General features: G+C 40.9%; 1 long non-coding RNA gene across 17 annotated transcripts in view; it reads left to right on the top strand.

The window, feature by feature from the left end:
- LOC123855860 (uncharacterized) overlaps positions 1–15,805 on the top strand; it is a 456,844-nt gene that overhangs the window by 323,762 nt on the left and 117,277 nt on the right. For 13 of the 17 annotated variants that reach the window (XR_010412982.1, XR_010412973.1, XR_010412969.1 and 10 more), the window contains 2 exons: positions 1,184–1,385; positions 1,584–1,646. This is a non-coding gene — a long non-coding RNA (uncharacterized LOC123855860). Of the gene's footprint in view, positions 1–315; positions 467–1,159; positions 1,386–1,583; positions 1,647–2,825; positions 3,122–15,805 lie in introns of those variants that run through there. The other 4 variants (XR_010412974.1, XR_010412981.1, XR_010412975.1 and 1 more) reach the window with 4 other exon arrangements.

Raw genomic sequence — 15,805 nt, 5'->3', positions numbered from 1 at the left:
ATTAATATATTGTTCTTAATGGGGATGATGGTGAGGATATAAAAGTTGGGAAGTGAAGTGTGAACAAATGTGAAACAACGTAATGTAATGAGTTATCATGTTCGCTGCCTGCTTCATACAGGCTGTGAGGTGACACAGTCTTGTCACCCAGCAGGCGTGTTCTCTCAGCAGGCAGGGAATTTCCATGGTTGGGTTCTAAAGATCTGTATCTCAGAGTAGTCCGTGGAAAGGAGAAAACAGGGGAAATGTAACATCCAGTTCCTTTTTATATCCCATTCCCCATGCCCTTTTGGGGTGCATTTGCTTGCCCTTCAGTGGATGTTCAGGAAGCCCTAAGGTGTGGCATTTGACTCAAGGCTGGAAGTGGAAAGGTGGCTTCGAATGGATAGCTCAGTATATGTGGTGGGGAACCACATAGGCCCAGTATCCAGCATCTACCCTGGGAAACCTGCCAAAGGCAGCAGTGGTGAGTACGGCACCATACTGGAGACAAGTAGTCCTTTCTTGAAAAGGTAATAATCCAAGGAATTTAAGGAGGGTATGGTGGTATCGCAATGTGTCAGCTTCACTCGTTTGAATACGTTTCCCAGAATCCCTCTTCCTTTCGATTTCCTTTTAGATGGGCCACAAAGGACATTTTCACGTGAGATATAAAAAGACAGAAGTAAAGCACCAGCCATTTTATATTTTACACACAGAAGGTTGGGGCAAGAGCTTTTATAGCTCACATATGTTGTTGCTTATCTGCTGGCTCAACTCCCTGCCTACAAGTATTCCACTGTCCTATGCATTTTCTTTCACTTCCACTTCTGGGCCAAGTGTGTTTAGTTCCATGATGAAAGGCACCGGCTTTTCCTTAAGGACACTTGCTCCATCCAGGTTGGGGTTTAGATTGTCCTCACGGGTTTCAGTTGCTTCCCACACTCTCCATTTTGCATCCATCTTCCTTCTCTACTGCCTGCCCTCCAGTTCCAACATCAGACATGAAGACAACCATTTTACAGTGTTTTACCAGCCTCCATAATTGCATAATGTCAAATATTACCTCGCAGTTATTTCCTTACAAACCCCTGACTGATGCAGAGGGGAACAAGGTTTTGGACACTACAGTCTCCCACTTGTACCTCCATGACCTTCTTAGATCCTCTCTTAAATCCAGGTCTCTTCTATTTTGTGTGTTAAGACTGGAGATGCCCTTGCTTGTCTCTTGAAGAGTCCAATCAGCCTCAGAGACCTCTCCAAGGTGGTGTTTAGTCTTCACGTCCTGGATGACTAAGCCAAGAGAGTCAGTGAAAAAAGCTCTAGTCTCCAGAGTTGGCAAAAAAAGGGATGCTGGGGCCATGCTCTGAGATAACCTCCCTCATGATGCAACACACCCTCTTCAGGTGAGTTCATTCTTCAGTTTCTAGGGAAGGCGTTGCTTTTCCTAGCAAAGATGGCTCAGTATTATTTGGGCTTTCAAGATTACTGGGTTCTCTTGCCAACATATCCCACTGCAGATCTCAGTGTCCCACTCTTTCTTCCCCGATATCTTGACTCTAACGTAAGACATCTGAAAGCTGCACGTTTCTTATCCATTGCAGAGCTGTCACCCATTCACCAGATCCTGGGATTGATTCTCAGTACGGTCTGCTGCAGATACAAAGGTAAGTGTCTCCTTTAAAGCTACCACTCAGGTAATTTGGCTTTTAAAACATGCTCCATTTTGGAGGGGAGTGGGCGGGATATCTCTATGCCTACCACTTCTTCTTGCATGGTCTTTAGGGTTGTTACTGTAATGCACATTTTTATATTAGTGTATTTCCCATACTGATTAAGTGCCACAGCCACTGATTTCCCAATGCCTTGCTTTTTATACACTCTTCATTCCTATTAATCACAGGCGAAAGCTTAAGTATCACCCCAATTCCCACCAATAGGGTCTCTGTTGGTTTTACACAAATGAACAATTCAATGCCAAGTTCCCATCCTGAGCATCCCTTTTCTGGAGACAGTTCCTGTACCAATTGTTTTAATCCACTTCTTTTTCAAAGCTGAGCCTAAGTAAAGGTGCAGGGTTTTTTTTTTGTTGTTGTTGTTGTTGTTGTTGTTTTTGTGTGTGTGTGCTAGTCAAGCTGAGGTATAAAGGGTCAACAAAAAGAAAAGCCAACAAAGGAAATACGTATAGGGCAATAAAATGTGATGTACCATCACACTGGGTCCCACTTCATGATAAGTTTTGAAGAGACACATCAGGGCACTCAGCAGGCATGTTTTCTTGATCCGTGCTTTGACTAGGAACTACACATTTAGTGGTAAATGGCAGAAATAGAGAAGTGAGACTCATCTGCCTGACCCCATCCCATCTTTTGTTTCCCATTGGTCAGGTTTCACGTGACAAGAGATCATTACCTTGAACTTTGGCTTGTCCACCTAGCTCCTTGGTGGATGTTCTGGAAGCCAAATCCTACCCTTGCAGTATATTATTTTACCCAAATCTAGAAAATGTGGGGTAAGAGCATGGACTACACAGTGTGTGAGGTGTACCAACCATGGAGTTGACCTTGGGTTTCAATGTGAACAATAGCCAGCTCAGAGGCTCTGCAGCCATGACAGTGAGAGTGGAGTAGGGGTCTTGGAGGCAAGTGGAAAGTTCTGAAAGAAGAAAGCTGTTGATGAAATTTGGGGAGGTACATTTGTGTCGATTACACTGGTAGCACTGATATACTTCTCTGACCAACTTGTTTTCCATCCTTAACAACCATTACTTCAGACTCTGTCTGATCCATCTACAAACCATTTTACTCCTTCACACTCAACAGAAAACCTTGGCTTCTCTTTTACAGAGACTATAGGAGCAATGAGAGCGATACTTCTCATGGTGGAGACATCAATGATGCAAACCACCTCTGACTGTGGCCCTTCTATATTTGGTTCCTCTTATTACCATAGAAGAATTTTCTTTTCTTTTATTAAGATCAGTTCTTGGGGCGCCTGGGTGGCTCAGTCGTTAAGTGTCTGCCTTTGGCTCAGGTCAGGATCCCAGGGTCATGGGATCGAGCCCCGCATTGGGCTCCCTGCTCCGCGGGAAGCCTGCTTCTCCCTCTCCCACTCCCCTGCTTGTGTTCCCTCTCTCGCTGTGGCTCTCTCTGTCAAATAAATAAAATCTTAAAAAAAAAAAAAGATCAGTTCTTCTGTTTGTATATTGTGTCCCATTCCCTCTTATCATCCCAGGAACCTGAAACACAGGGGCTGACTTTTCCTTTTCCTGCCCTTACATTCAAACTCTCCCTCTTCGCTGGTGGCCTAGCAGGTTTGATCTGTAGATTCATGTGTGTATGGTGTCAAGGTGGTTGTGTATACAAACATCCCTGATTTTAGTACAATTTTATTTCATTTATAAAAGTGGTATATGCTTATTGTTACAGGTTAAATATTATACATAGAAATGTTCATAATCTTTATCTTCCTATTATCACTGTTCAAGAGCAACTATTTTAATAATTTGATGTGTTCATCCTAAGCTATACAAATATATACGGTAGAAGAGGCACTCAGTGCTCGGTGACTATCCTCTGCATTTGCCAGTCTCTCCTTTGCTGTCAGCAAGGTTCATGTGATAAAGGCTGGCCAATGAAGTCTGAGTGGAAATGATAAGTCACTTTGGGGCTCAGGCCCTGCTGGGGCAATCTTAGAGGCTCCAGGTTCTGGGTGACACAACTTCGAGATGGAGGAGGCCTCCTGATCAGAATGGGTTTTGTGTGAGAAAGATACAAGCCTTTACTGTGTTAATCTATAGAACTTTCAAGGTTTTCTTTTTTTTTTTTTTAAAGATTTTATTTATTTATTTGAGACAGAGAGAATGAGATACAGAGAGCATGAGAGGGAAGAGGGTCAGAGGGAGAAGCAGACTCCCTGCCGAGCAGGGAGCCCGATGCAGGACTCGATCCAGGGACTCCAGGATCATGACCTGAGCCGAAGGCAGTTGCTCAACCAACTGAGCCACCCAGGCGCCCAAGGTTTTCTGGTGTAGTACCTTGTGATGTATATGGGTATACACTCGACATATTATTCTGTACATTTCTTTCTTTTTTTAACTTAACAGTATTACTAGAACTTATCCATCTTTTCTGAAAGTTGAATCATATCCTATAGTATGACTATACTAAACAAGTATGACCAACTTGTTTTCCATCCTTTACAACCATTACTTCAGACTCTGATCCATCTACAAACCATTTTACTCCTTCACACTCAACTTATTTCACCATTTCCTTACTGCTGGGATTTCAGATTGCTTACAATTTTTACTCCAGTATGGTTTTGCCTCCACAAACCATGTTGCCATAAATACTTTTACACAGATAGCTTTACATACAGACACTTTTATTTTTTGTAGTGTAATTTTCCCAAAACGAGCTGCATGGGTCAAAGGATTTATGTGTCTTTATTTAAGTAGGGATTTCTGGACTACTTTATGAAAATTATTTTAAGCTTTTCACACATTCCTCAGAAATACAGGAGTGCCTGTTTTTCTTTAATCTTAACACTGAATGACATTGCTTTTCACAGTTTTTGCTAATATAATATATAACAATTAATAGTAAAAACTTCTTACAATGTAGATTAAATAATTAGGATGCAAAATTATTTTTTTGTTTCCTTTGTTCAATGTATTTTTTAAAAATTTTACTCCAAATTTGTATTCAAATTCCCAGTGAGCCACTTTGTTCAATATTTTAAAATACTATGATTTAATTTGTGGGCTTTACCAGTGGTTTTCAAACTCACATTTATCTAAGGCACTCAGAGGGCTTGTTAAATTCAGATTTCTGGACCTCACAAGAATTTGTGTTTCTAACAAGTCCCAATGTACTGCTGATAGTTATTCCCAGGACCTTCTTGGAGAACTGGCCTGGACAATAAAAAGAATAATATGAGTAAAGCAAATTAGTAATAATGAGATTAGGATGCTTATCTGTGAATTTATCTCACTGTGTAGGGCATTCATGAGTTTTTTTCTATTTCCCTAGGCACAATTTTCTGGTAGGTAATAATTTTACACGTTCTTTAAGGACACTTAGGAAACTCCTGTGAATTATTTGTAGGAAAAATAGCTTGAGAGTAATAGGGTTATAATCTTATTACAAACAAACCATGGCTTTTAAAGAAGTATCTTGAAGTATAAACTTGATAAAACATATTAACAGAATGTTTTAGTGGGTGTGGAATGCAGAGACATTGGAGGAATTTAGAACGTCTCTGTTTTGTCTCTATGACTCTAATTGGGCAGACAAACATTTTCAGTTAACTTTCAATCATATTGAATGGACTCTATCAATATTTTATTAGGTCTATTCATTGATTCATTTGCCCTTTAAAATTATTAAAATAATGTCATAAGTTTCCTCTTAGGAACTACCTGTTTCCTTGACACAAAACATTTAATACATACATTAGCATGAGCAAAGTATTCTTGGTTTTTCCAAGATTCTCTTGAGAAAGTTGTGGGAATACAAATTAAATAAAGTGACATTATTATAGGAGTAAACTTGATTCAGCTCCAATTTATATATTTTAAAGCAAGTCATTTTCAAGTTCTAGGTCTATAACATATAATCATTACTGAACTAGTTTATAATATCATATAGTAATATAGTTATATTATTAATAACAATTATTTAACTGCAATTATTACGTTCATTTAACTGCTACTGCCAAAAAAACTTCTTATGCTCCTCATATCTTGACAATATGCCAATGTTTGTACCCCAAAGGTGGGAATTATTACTTTGGAGATGTTTTATGTTTGAACAGTGAATAGCCCAACCGTCCCAAGGACTGGATCTGTTATCACCACACAGAGAAGTTGTCAACCCTCAGTGGATGTAGGAAATTGGTCTGGCATTTGGCCCTGAAAAACTTTAAGGTCTGATCCAATTTAGGGTATAGGATTTTATATAGTCAGAAATGGTTAGGACTGGGAAGGACCATAGTGCAATCCCATCATTAAGAAGAAACAGGCCGGGGCGCCTGGGTGGCTCAGTTGTTAAGCATCTGCCTTCGGCTCAGGTCATGATCCCAGCGTCCTGGGATCGAGCCCCGCATCGGGCTGCCTGCTTAGTGGGAAGCCTGCTTCTCCCTCTCCCACTCCCCCTGCTTGTGTTCCCTCTCTCGCTGTGTCTCTCTCTGTCAAATAAATAAATAAAATCTTTAAAAAAAAGAAAAAAGAAACAGGCCAGAGAGGCTAAAGGGACATGCCCAAGGTCACAGTTGTCTAAGGACCCAAGCAATAGCATAATAAAAACTGATGAAATATATCAAGTACTTCCTTTGTGTCAGGCAGAATCCTTTAGATGTATTATTTTATTTAATACTTACATTTTGATAGTTTAATAATATCCTCCACTCTGAAGATGTGGAGACTTGGATGCAGAATAGGTGAGAGTCTTTCCCAATATCACACAGGTGGTTGGTACTGGTAGTGAGTCTCTGCCCAAGGCTGAGGCCCCCATCCCATGTCCTCTCCTTATTCCCAGTGTAGCACCCTGTTGTCTCCAAACTCTCTCCCATGGGATGTTCAAAAACTACAATCCAATTTCAGAAATTATACTTTGTGGTGTACAAGTGCTACACTTTGTTGGAATGTGAAAAATCTGACTTATAAATCCTTATGCTGTCCAGAAGATGTCCTTATGAAAGTAGCTGAGTCTAAGTAAACAAGGAATTTGGATGATCATAATCCCACATGCTTCCCCCCTCCCATGATACACACAGCCATCATTTCAAATGTAGACTAGGTTATTGACATTCTTTTTCTTATATTGCTTCCACTCTTTCCTTTGTATAAGATTGAAGTTTATTTTTAGCCTATAAATACATCTGAAATGTATTGTATTTGTTTGATGGGAAAGAAATCAATAGCTTTTCCTACTCGGCCTTTGTACGGTGATCAGATTGTAGTTTATACATTGCACATTTCACCTTCCCTCACTGTTTTTACAGGCAGATTATTTTTATGGCCTAATTGTCCTTTAATAGGCCATAAACACCTCATACATTTTCAGGTTCCCTGATAACAAGCAAAAGGGGCATGCCAGTTCTAAAAGTCTCAAAACCAGGCCTTTGATAAAGTGTTAATAAAAAAATCTGTAAGTCGTTAAAAAAAAAGAAGACGAAGGGTTAAATTTTGTTGTCATATCAAAATGTTATTTTTGGCTAACATTACCTGCAAATATAATGGGTTTCTTTAATGATTACTTTATGAAAACAAGACTTACTGGAAATTTTGCTCAAATGGACCAGTGGCACTTGGTGCACATTTGGGGGGAAAACTTTTGCATGGAGTTCTCTTTTCTTGCTCTGGATGACTACTGACTTTGTCTCAAGAAAGATCATCCTTATGGCACACTCTATTTTAAGTCACCATGTTACCTGTAGTCACCATGTTACCTCTGATTCCATTTGTTTGTTTTAAATAGTAAAATATGAACCAGATGCAAAGGAATGCAGAGGTGGAATTTCTCATGCTCCTTTGAGAACCTCCATTAATTACCTGTTGTGTGGCAGTGGGAATGTTTGGTGCTTTAGAAATAGTCTAACAGGGGGCGGAGCAAGATGGCGGAGGAGTAGGAGACCTGGATTTCGTCTCCTCTCAGGAATTCAGCTGGATAGGGATCAAACCATTCTGAACACCTACAAACCCAACAGGAGATCAAAGAAAAGAAGAGCAACAACTTTCTGAACAGAAAAGCGACCACTTTCTGGAAGGTAGGACGTGCGGAGAAGTGAATCCAAGGCGATATTCGGGAGGATAGATGGCGGGGGAGGGGCCTCCGTCGGCCGCTTCTGGCAAGTGATAGAGCCGCGGAGCACAAAATCGGAACTTTTAAAAGTCTGCTCCGCCGAGGGACGTCACTCTGGTGGCTACGCGGGGGGTGGAACCCCCCGGGACAGTGTGGCCTCAGGACCCTCGGGGTCACAGAAAGACCGGGGGTGCCTGAGGGCGGCAGAGCTCCCAGGTAACGGAGCAGGGAAGCCGGCTGCAGAGGCGGAGCCCAGGCGCGGGCTCTCAGCTCGGGGTGGCCATAAACCGGGATCCGCGGGACCGTCGGGCCCCTGCTCCTCCAGCAGGGACCCCACAAGCGGCAGATCCGGGGAGACTCCCCTTCCTCCCCCGGGAGGAGCCGCGCGGGAGGGCACCGCAGGGATCTGCTGGGTTTGGAGACTCCACCCGGGGTCGGGGGCCAGAGACAGAGGCGCGCGGTCACAGGCCGGGCGAGCACGGACTGCAGCCTGAGACCGGGGAGATGGGAGTGACTGGCGGCTTTGCTCTGGGGGCGCACTGAGGAGCGGGGCCCCGAGTTCTCGCTCCTCCGGGGCGGAGATTGGGAGGCCGCCATTTTCACTCTCTGCCTCCAAAGCTGGACGGAAAGCTCGCAGGGAACAAAAGCCCCGGAGAGCAAACCCGAGCAGATGACTTAGCCGGGAGGGGGCGAGGGCGGGGCAATTCCGCCTCCGGCAGAGACATTTGGAAACCACGGCAACAGGCCCCTCCCCTGAAGATCAGCGAGAACAGCCGGCCAAGACCAAGTTTACCGATCAATGAGAACGGCGGAACTCCAGCGCTAGGGGACTACTGCACATAGAATTGACGGCTTTTTTACCATGATTCTTTAGTCTTTTAATTTTTTTTAACTGTCTTTTTGTCTTTTTATTTCTTTTTGAATTTTTCTTTTTCCCTTTTTCAACCAACATCTTATCAATCCCTTTTTTAAAAAGAACATTTTTATTTTTCATTTTTACTTTTCATTTTTAGAGTCATATTCTATCCCTTCATAGTAGTTACCCGTATTTTTGGCATATATATATAAGTTGTTCTCTCTTTAAAATTTTGAGATAGGTTCTTCTAACAGATCAAAACATACCCTAAATCTCTAGTGTATGGTTTTTTGCTACTCCCCAGCCTGATCACATTCTCTACCTTTTTTTTCTCTTTTTTTAAATCCTCTTCTTTCTTTTTTCAAACAACTTCTTATCAATTCCTTTTATAAAATTTTTTATAATTTCCATCTTTACAGTCATATTCCATCCCTTCATCATATCAACCCTTATTTTTGTACATATATAAGTTTTTCTTTCTTTAAAATTTTGGGAGGCACTTTCTTCTAAAAGACCAAAATACACCCCAAATCTAGTGTGTGGCACTGATCTATATACCAGCCTGATCATATTTGATCACATTCTGTTTTTTTTTTGTTTTGTTCTGTTTTTGTTTGTTTTTATCCTTATCATTTTCTTTTTCTTTTTTCTCTCTTTCCCTTTCTTTTCCCACTGCTTCAGGTCTTTTCTGATTTGTTTAGAGTATATTTCCTGGGAATGTTGTTATCCTGTTAGCATTTTGTTCTCTCATTAATCTATTCTCCTCTGCACAAAATGACAAGATGGAAAAAATCACCTCAACAAAAAGAACAAGAGGTAGTACCGACTGCCAGCGACCTACTCAATACGGACATTAGTACGATGTCAGATCTAGAGTTCAGAATCATCACTTTAAATATACTAGCTGGGCTTGAAAAAAGCATGGAAGTTATTAGAGAAACCCTTTCTGGAGAAGTAAAAGAACTAAAATCTAACCAAATTGAAATAAAAAAGGCTATTAATGAGGTGCAATCAAATATGGGGGTGCTAACTGCTAGGATAAATGAGCCAGAAGAGAGAATCAGTGATATAGAAGACCAAATGATTGAAAATAAAGAAGCTGAGAAAAAGAGAGATAAATAACTACCGGATCACGAGGGCAGAATTCGAGAGATAAGCGATACCATAAGACAAAACAACATTAGAATAATTGGGATCCCAGAAGAAGAAGAAAGAGAGAGAGGGGCAGAAGGTATATTGGGGTAAATTATAGCAGAGAACTTCCCTAATCTGGGGAAGGAAACAGGCATCAAAATCCAGGAGGCACAGAGAACCCCTCTCAAAATCAATAAAAATAGGTCAACACCCTGACATTTAATAGTAAAACTTATGAGTCTCAGAGACAAAGAGAAAATCCTGAAAGCAGCTCGGGAGAAGAGATCTGTAACCTACAATGGTAGAAACATTAGACTGGCAACAGACCTGTCCACAGAGACCTGGCAGGCCAGAAAGGACTGGCAGGATATATTCAGAGCACTAAATGAGAAAAATATGCAGCCAAGAATACTATATCCAGCTAGGCTGTCATTGAAAATAGAAGGAGAGATAAAAAGCTTCCAGGACAAACAAAAACTAAAGGAATTTGCAAACACAAAACCAGCCCTACAAGAAATCTTGAAAGGGGTCCTCTAAGCAAAGAGAGAGCCTAAAAGTAACATAGACCATAAAGGAACACAGGCAATATACAATAACAGTCACCTTACAGGCAATACAATGGTACTAAATTCCTATCTTTCAATAGTTACCCTGAAGGTAAATGGGCTAAATGCCCCAATCAAAAGACAAAGGCTATCAGATTGGATTAAAAAACAAGACCCATCGATATGCTGTCTGCAAGAGACTCATTTTAGACCCAAAGACACCCCCAGATGGAAAGTGAGGGGGTGGAAAACCATTTACCATGCTAATGGACACCAAAAGAAAGCTGGGGTGGCAATCCTTATATCAGACAAATTAGATTTTAAACCAAAGACTGTAATAAGAGATGAGGAAGGACACTATATCCTACTTAAAGGGTCTATCCAACAAGAAGATCTAACAATTGTAAATATCTATGCCCCTAACATGGGAGCAGCCAATTATATAAGGCAATTAATAACAAAAGCAAAGAAACACATCGACAACAATACAATAATAGTGGGGGACTTTAACACCCCCCTCACTGAAATGGACAGATCGTCTAAGCAAAAGATCAACAAGGAAATAAAGACTTTAAATGACACACTGGACCAAATGGACTTCACAGACATATTCAGAACATTCCACCCCAAAGCAACGGAATACACATTCTTCTCTACTGCCCATGGAACATTCTCCAGAATAGATCACATCCTAGGTCATAAATCAGGTCTCAACCAGTACCAAAAGATTGGGATCATTCCCTGCCTATTTTCAGACCACAGTACTTTGAAACTAGAACTCAATCACAAGAGGAATGTCGGAAAGAACTCAAATACATGGAGGCTAAAGAGCATCCTACTAAAGAATGAATGGGTCAACCAGGAAATTAAAGAAAAATTAAAAAAATTCATGGAAACCCATGAAAATGAAAACACAACTATTCAAAATCTTTGGGATGCAGCAAAGGCAGTCCTAAGAGGAAAGTATATAGCAATACAAGCCTTTCTCAAGAAACAAGAAAGGTCTCAAGTACACAACCTAACCCTCCACCTAAAGGAGCTGGAGAAAGAACAGCAAATAAAGCCTAAACCCAGCAGGAGAAGAGAAATAATAAAGATCAGAGCAGAAATCAATGAAATAGAAACTAAAAGAACAGTAGAACAGATCAGTGAAACTAGGAGCTGGTTCTTTGAAAGAATTAACAAGATGGATAAACCCCTGGCCAGACTTATCAAAAAGAAAAGAGAAATGACCCAAATCAACAAAATCATGAATGAAAGAGGAGAGATCACAACCAACACCAAAGAAATACAAACAATTTTAAGAACATATTATGAGCAACTCTATGCCAGGAAATTTGATAACCTGGAAGAAATGGATGCATTCCTAGAGATGTATCAACTACCAAAACTGAACCAGGAAGAAATAGAATACTGGAACAGACCTATAAACACTAAGGAAATTGAAGCAGTCATCAAAAATCTCCCAAAAAACAAAAGCCCAGGGCCAGATGGCTTCCCAGGGGAATTCTACCAAACATTTCAAGAAGAATTAATACCTATTCTTCTGAAACTGTTCCAAAAAATAGAAATGGAAGGAAAACTTCCAAACTCATTTTATGAGGCCAGCATTACCTTTATCCCCAAACCAGACAAAGACCCCATCAAAAAGGAGAACTACAGACCAATATCCCTGATGAACATGGATGCAAAAATTCTCACCAAAATACTAGCCAATAGGATCCAACAGTACATTAAAAGGATTATTCACCATGACCAAGTGGGATTTATCCCTGGGCTGCAAGGTTGGTTCAACATCCGCAAATCAATCAACGTGATATAATACATTAACAAAAGAAAGAACAAGAACCATATGATCCTCTCAATAGATGCAGAAAAAGCATTTGACAAAGTACAGCATCCTTTCTTGATCAAAACTCTTCAGAGTATAGGCATAGAGGGTACATACCTCAATATCATAAAAGCCATCTATGAAAAACCTACAGAGAATATCATTCTCAATGGGGAAAACTGAGAGCTTTCCCCATAAGGTCAGGAACGCAGCAGGGATGTCCACTATCACCACTGCTATTCAACATAGTATTGGAAGTCCTAGCTGCAGCAAGCAGACAACAAAAAGAAATGAAAGGCATCCAAATTGGCAAAGAAGAAGTCAAACTCTCACTCTTTGCAGATGATATGATACTTTATGTGGAAAACCCCAAAGACTCCACCCCAAAACTGCTAGAACTCATACAGGAATTCAGTCAAGTGGCAGGATATAAAATCAATGCACAGAAATCAGTGGCATTCCTATACACCAACAACAAGACAGAAGAAAGAGAAATTAAGGAGTCGATCCCATTTACAATTGCACCCAAAACCACAAGATACCTAGGCATAAATCTAACCAAAGAGACAAAGGATCTGTACTCAGAAAACTATAAAATACTCATGAAAGAAATTGAGGAAGACACAAAGAAATGGAAAAACGTTCCATGCTCATGGATTGGAAGAACAAATATTGTGAAGATGTCAATGCTACCTAGAGCAATCTACACATTCAATGCAATCCCCATCAAAATACCATCCACTTTTGTTAAAGAAATGGAACAAATAATCCTAAAATTTGTATGGAACCAGAAAAGACCCCGAATAGCCAGAGGAATGTTGAAAAAGAAAAGCAAAGCTGGCGACATCACAATTCCGGACTTCCAGCCCTATTACAAAGCTGTCATCATCAAGACAGTATGCGACTGGCACAAAAACAGACACATAGATCAATGGAACAGAATAGAGAGCCCAGAAATGGACCCTCAACTCTATGGTCAACTAATCTTCGACAAAGCAGGAAAGAATGTCGAGTGGAAAAAAGACAGTCTCTTCAACAAATCGTGTTGGGAAAATTGGACAGCCACATGCAGAAGAATGAAACTGGACCATTTCCTTACACCACACACAAAAACAGACTCCAAATGGTTGAAAGACCTCAATATGAGACAGGAGTCCATCAAAATCCTAAAGGAGAACACAGGCAGCAACCTCTTCGACCTCAGCCGCAGCAACTTCTTCCTAGAAACATCGCCAAAGGCAAGGGAAGCAAGGGCAAAAATGAACTATTGGGACTTCATGAAGATAAAAAGCTTTTGCAAAGCAAAGGAAACAGTCAATAAAACCAAAAGACAACCGACAGAATGGAAGAAGATATTTGCAAATGACATATCAGATAAAGGGCTAGTATCCATAATCTATAAAGAACTTAGCAAACTCAACACCCAAAGAACAAAGAATCCAATCGAGAAATGGGCAGTAGACGTGAACAGACATTTTTCCAAAGAAGACATCCAAATGGCCAACAGACACATGAAAAAGAGCTCAATATCACTCGACATCAGGGAAATCCAAATCAAAACCTCAATGAGATACCACCTCACACCAGTCAGAATGGCTAAAATGAACAAGTCAGGAAATGACAGATGTTGGCGGGGATGAGTAGAAAGGGGAACCTTCCTACACTGTTGGTGGGAATGCAAGCTGGTGCAGCCACTCTGGAAAACAGTATGGAGGTCCCTCAAAAAGTTGAAAATAGAGCTACCATACGATCCAGCAATTGCAGTATTGGGTATTTACCCCAAAGATACAAAAGTAGGGATCTGAAAGGGTACGTGCACTCCGATGTTTATAGCAGCAATGTCCACAATAGCCAAACTGTGGAAAGAGCTAAGATTTCCATCAACAGAAGAATGGATAAAGAAGAGTGGTATATATATACAATGGAATATTATGCAGCCATCAAAAGGAATGAGACCTTGCCATTTGCAACGACGTGGATGGAACTGGAGGGTATTATGTTGAGTGAAATAAGTCAAACAGAGAAAGACATGTATCATGACCTCACTGATATGAGGAATTCTTAATCGCAGGAAACAAACTGAGGGTTGTTGGAGTGGGGGGTGGGGTGGGAGGGATGGGGTGACTGGGTGATAGACACTGGGGAGGGTATGTGCTCTGGTAAGCGCTGTGAATTGTGCAAGACTGTTGAATCTCAGATCTGTACCTCTGAAACAAATAATGCAATATATGTTAAGGAAAAAAAAAAGAAGAAGAAGAAGAAGATACCAGGAGGGGAAGAATGAAGGGGGGGAAATTGGAGGGGTAGACGAACCATGAGAGATGATGGACTCTGAAAAACAAACTGAGGGTTCTAGAGGGGAGGGTGATGGGAGGATGGGTTAGCCTGGTGATGGGTATTGAGGAGGGCAGTTTCTGCATGGAGCACTGGGTGTTATGCACAAACAATGAATCATGGAACACTACATCAAAAACTAATGATGTAATATATGGGGATTAACATAACAATAAAAAAATAGTCTAACACATGAGAAACACTGTTTGCAGCATCTTATTATTTGCAGGTGAGTTTTGGCATCGTTTCATTCAGAATTTTCTGGCTGTATGATATGTATGTGTGTGTGTGTGTGTGTTTGTGTGTTGCATACTCACGTGTATATGTGTGTAGTCAACAAAGCTAAATCTGTAAACTTCTGGTGGGGGGTGGGCGGTAAAGGAGAAGTTGGTGGTTCAAATATCATCTGTGAAATAGATGTCATGGTTTTCTTTGTCTCAAGGTAAAAATTGCAGAAATGCTTTTTGTTGAATCGCAGCAGAATTTTTGGAGGAACTGGTCCTCCATTCATCTTATTTTACTAGAACATGTAAAGTCGTTGTAGAGGACGAGTAGTAACTGCACCTGTTCTGAAGGCCCAAAGACCTGAATTTTTCCTGGAAAAATGAGAGCACAAGCTCAACCTGCAGGCAGATTCCATGTTGTAGTGAGTTTCGCTTTCCTGGGCAGCCGGCAGCCTGCTCCCTGATTGTCTGCTGGGGCTTCTGCCAGCTGGAACATGGAAACACAGATCGGCTTGCTCTTCTGGCCAATAGACCCAAAGCATCCCCTCATCCCCTTTAAAAGCATCATTATATAAAGCAAAGTAATACTTGCTCAATTTTTCCTCTCTTTCTGTAAATGGCAAGAATGTTTCAAAATGATGTTGCTTCATTGACTGCTCTGGAAACATAGTTTCGTGAATTAGAACGAAACTGACATTTTCATTTTGTCTCTTTCTGTTGTTTAGAATTCAGTCAGCTGCAAGGACCTTGCAGAACACACATACAGAATGTTCAGAGGTGCTGCTGGATACCTCATGCCACCCTCATATTTTGAGATTTGTCCATACAAGTCAGCCTGAATTTGATAATATCCTGTCAATTAGACTAAACCTTGTTTTCGAAGCCAAGTAGCACACGTGCCCCGGGCACCTGCAAAAAACCCAGGCACACAGGCTCAAGTGGATAGTTAGGTGTGCAATTATTTGATTTATACACACGTGTGTTTCTGAAATTACAGCTGCAGGCTTTGTGGTCTCTGTGGGGGTGTGAACAGTTTTGCTGGCAAGCCCTGTATGCCTTACTTTGGAAATTTGGCTCCCAACACGAATTCTCCTTCC

This window comes from Mirounga angustirostris, unplaced genomic scaffold, assembly GCF_029215605.1.
Source record: "Mirounga angustirostris isolate CCGP_5_RB_7025 unplaced genomic scaffold, mMirAng1.0.hap1 SCAF_7, whole genome shotgun sequence".
NCBI lineage: Eukaryota > Metazoa > Chordata > Mammalia > Carnivora > Phocidae > Mirounga > Mirounga angustirostris.
Note: the sequence above shows the minus strand (reverse complement) of the source record. Positions and strands in the feature narration are given on the sequence as shown.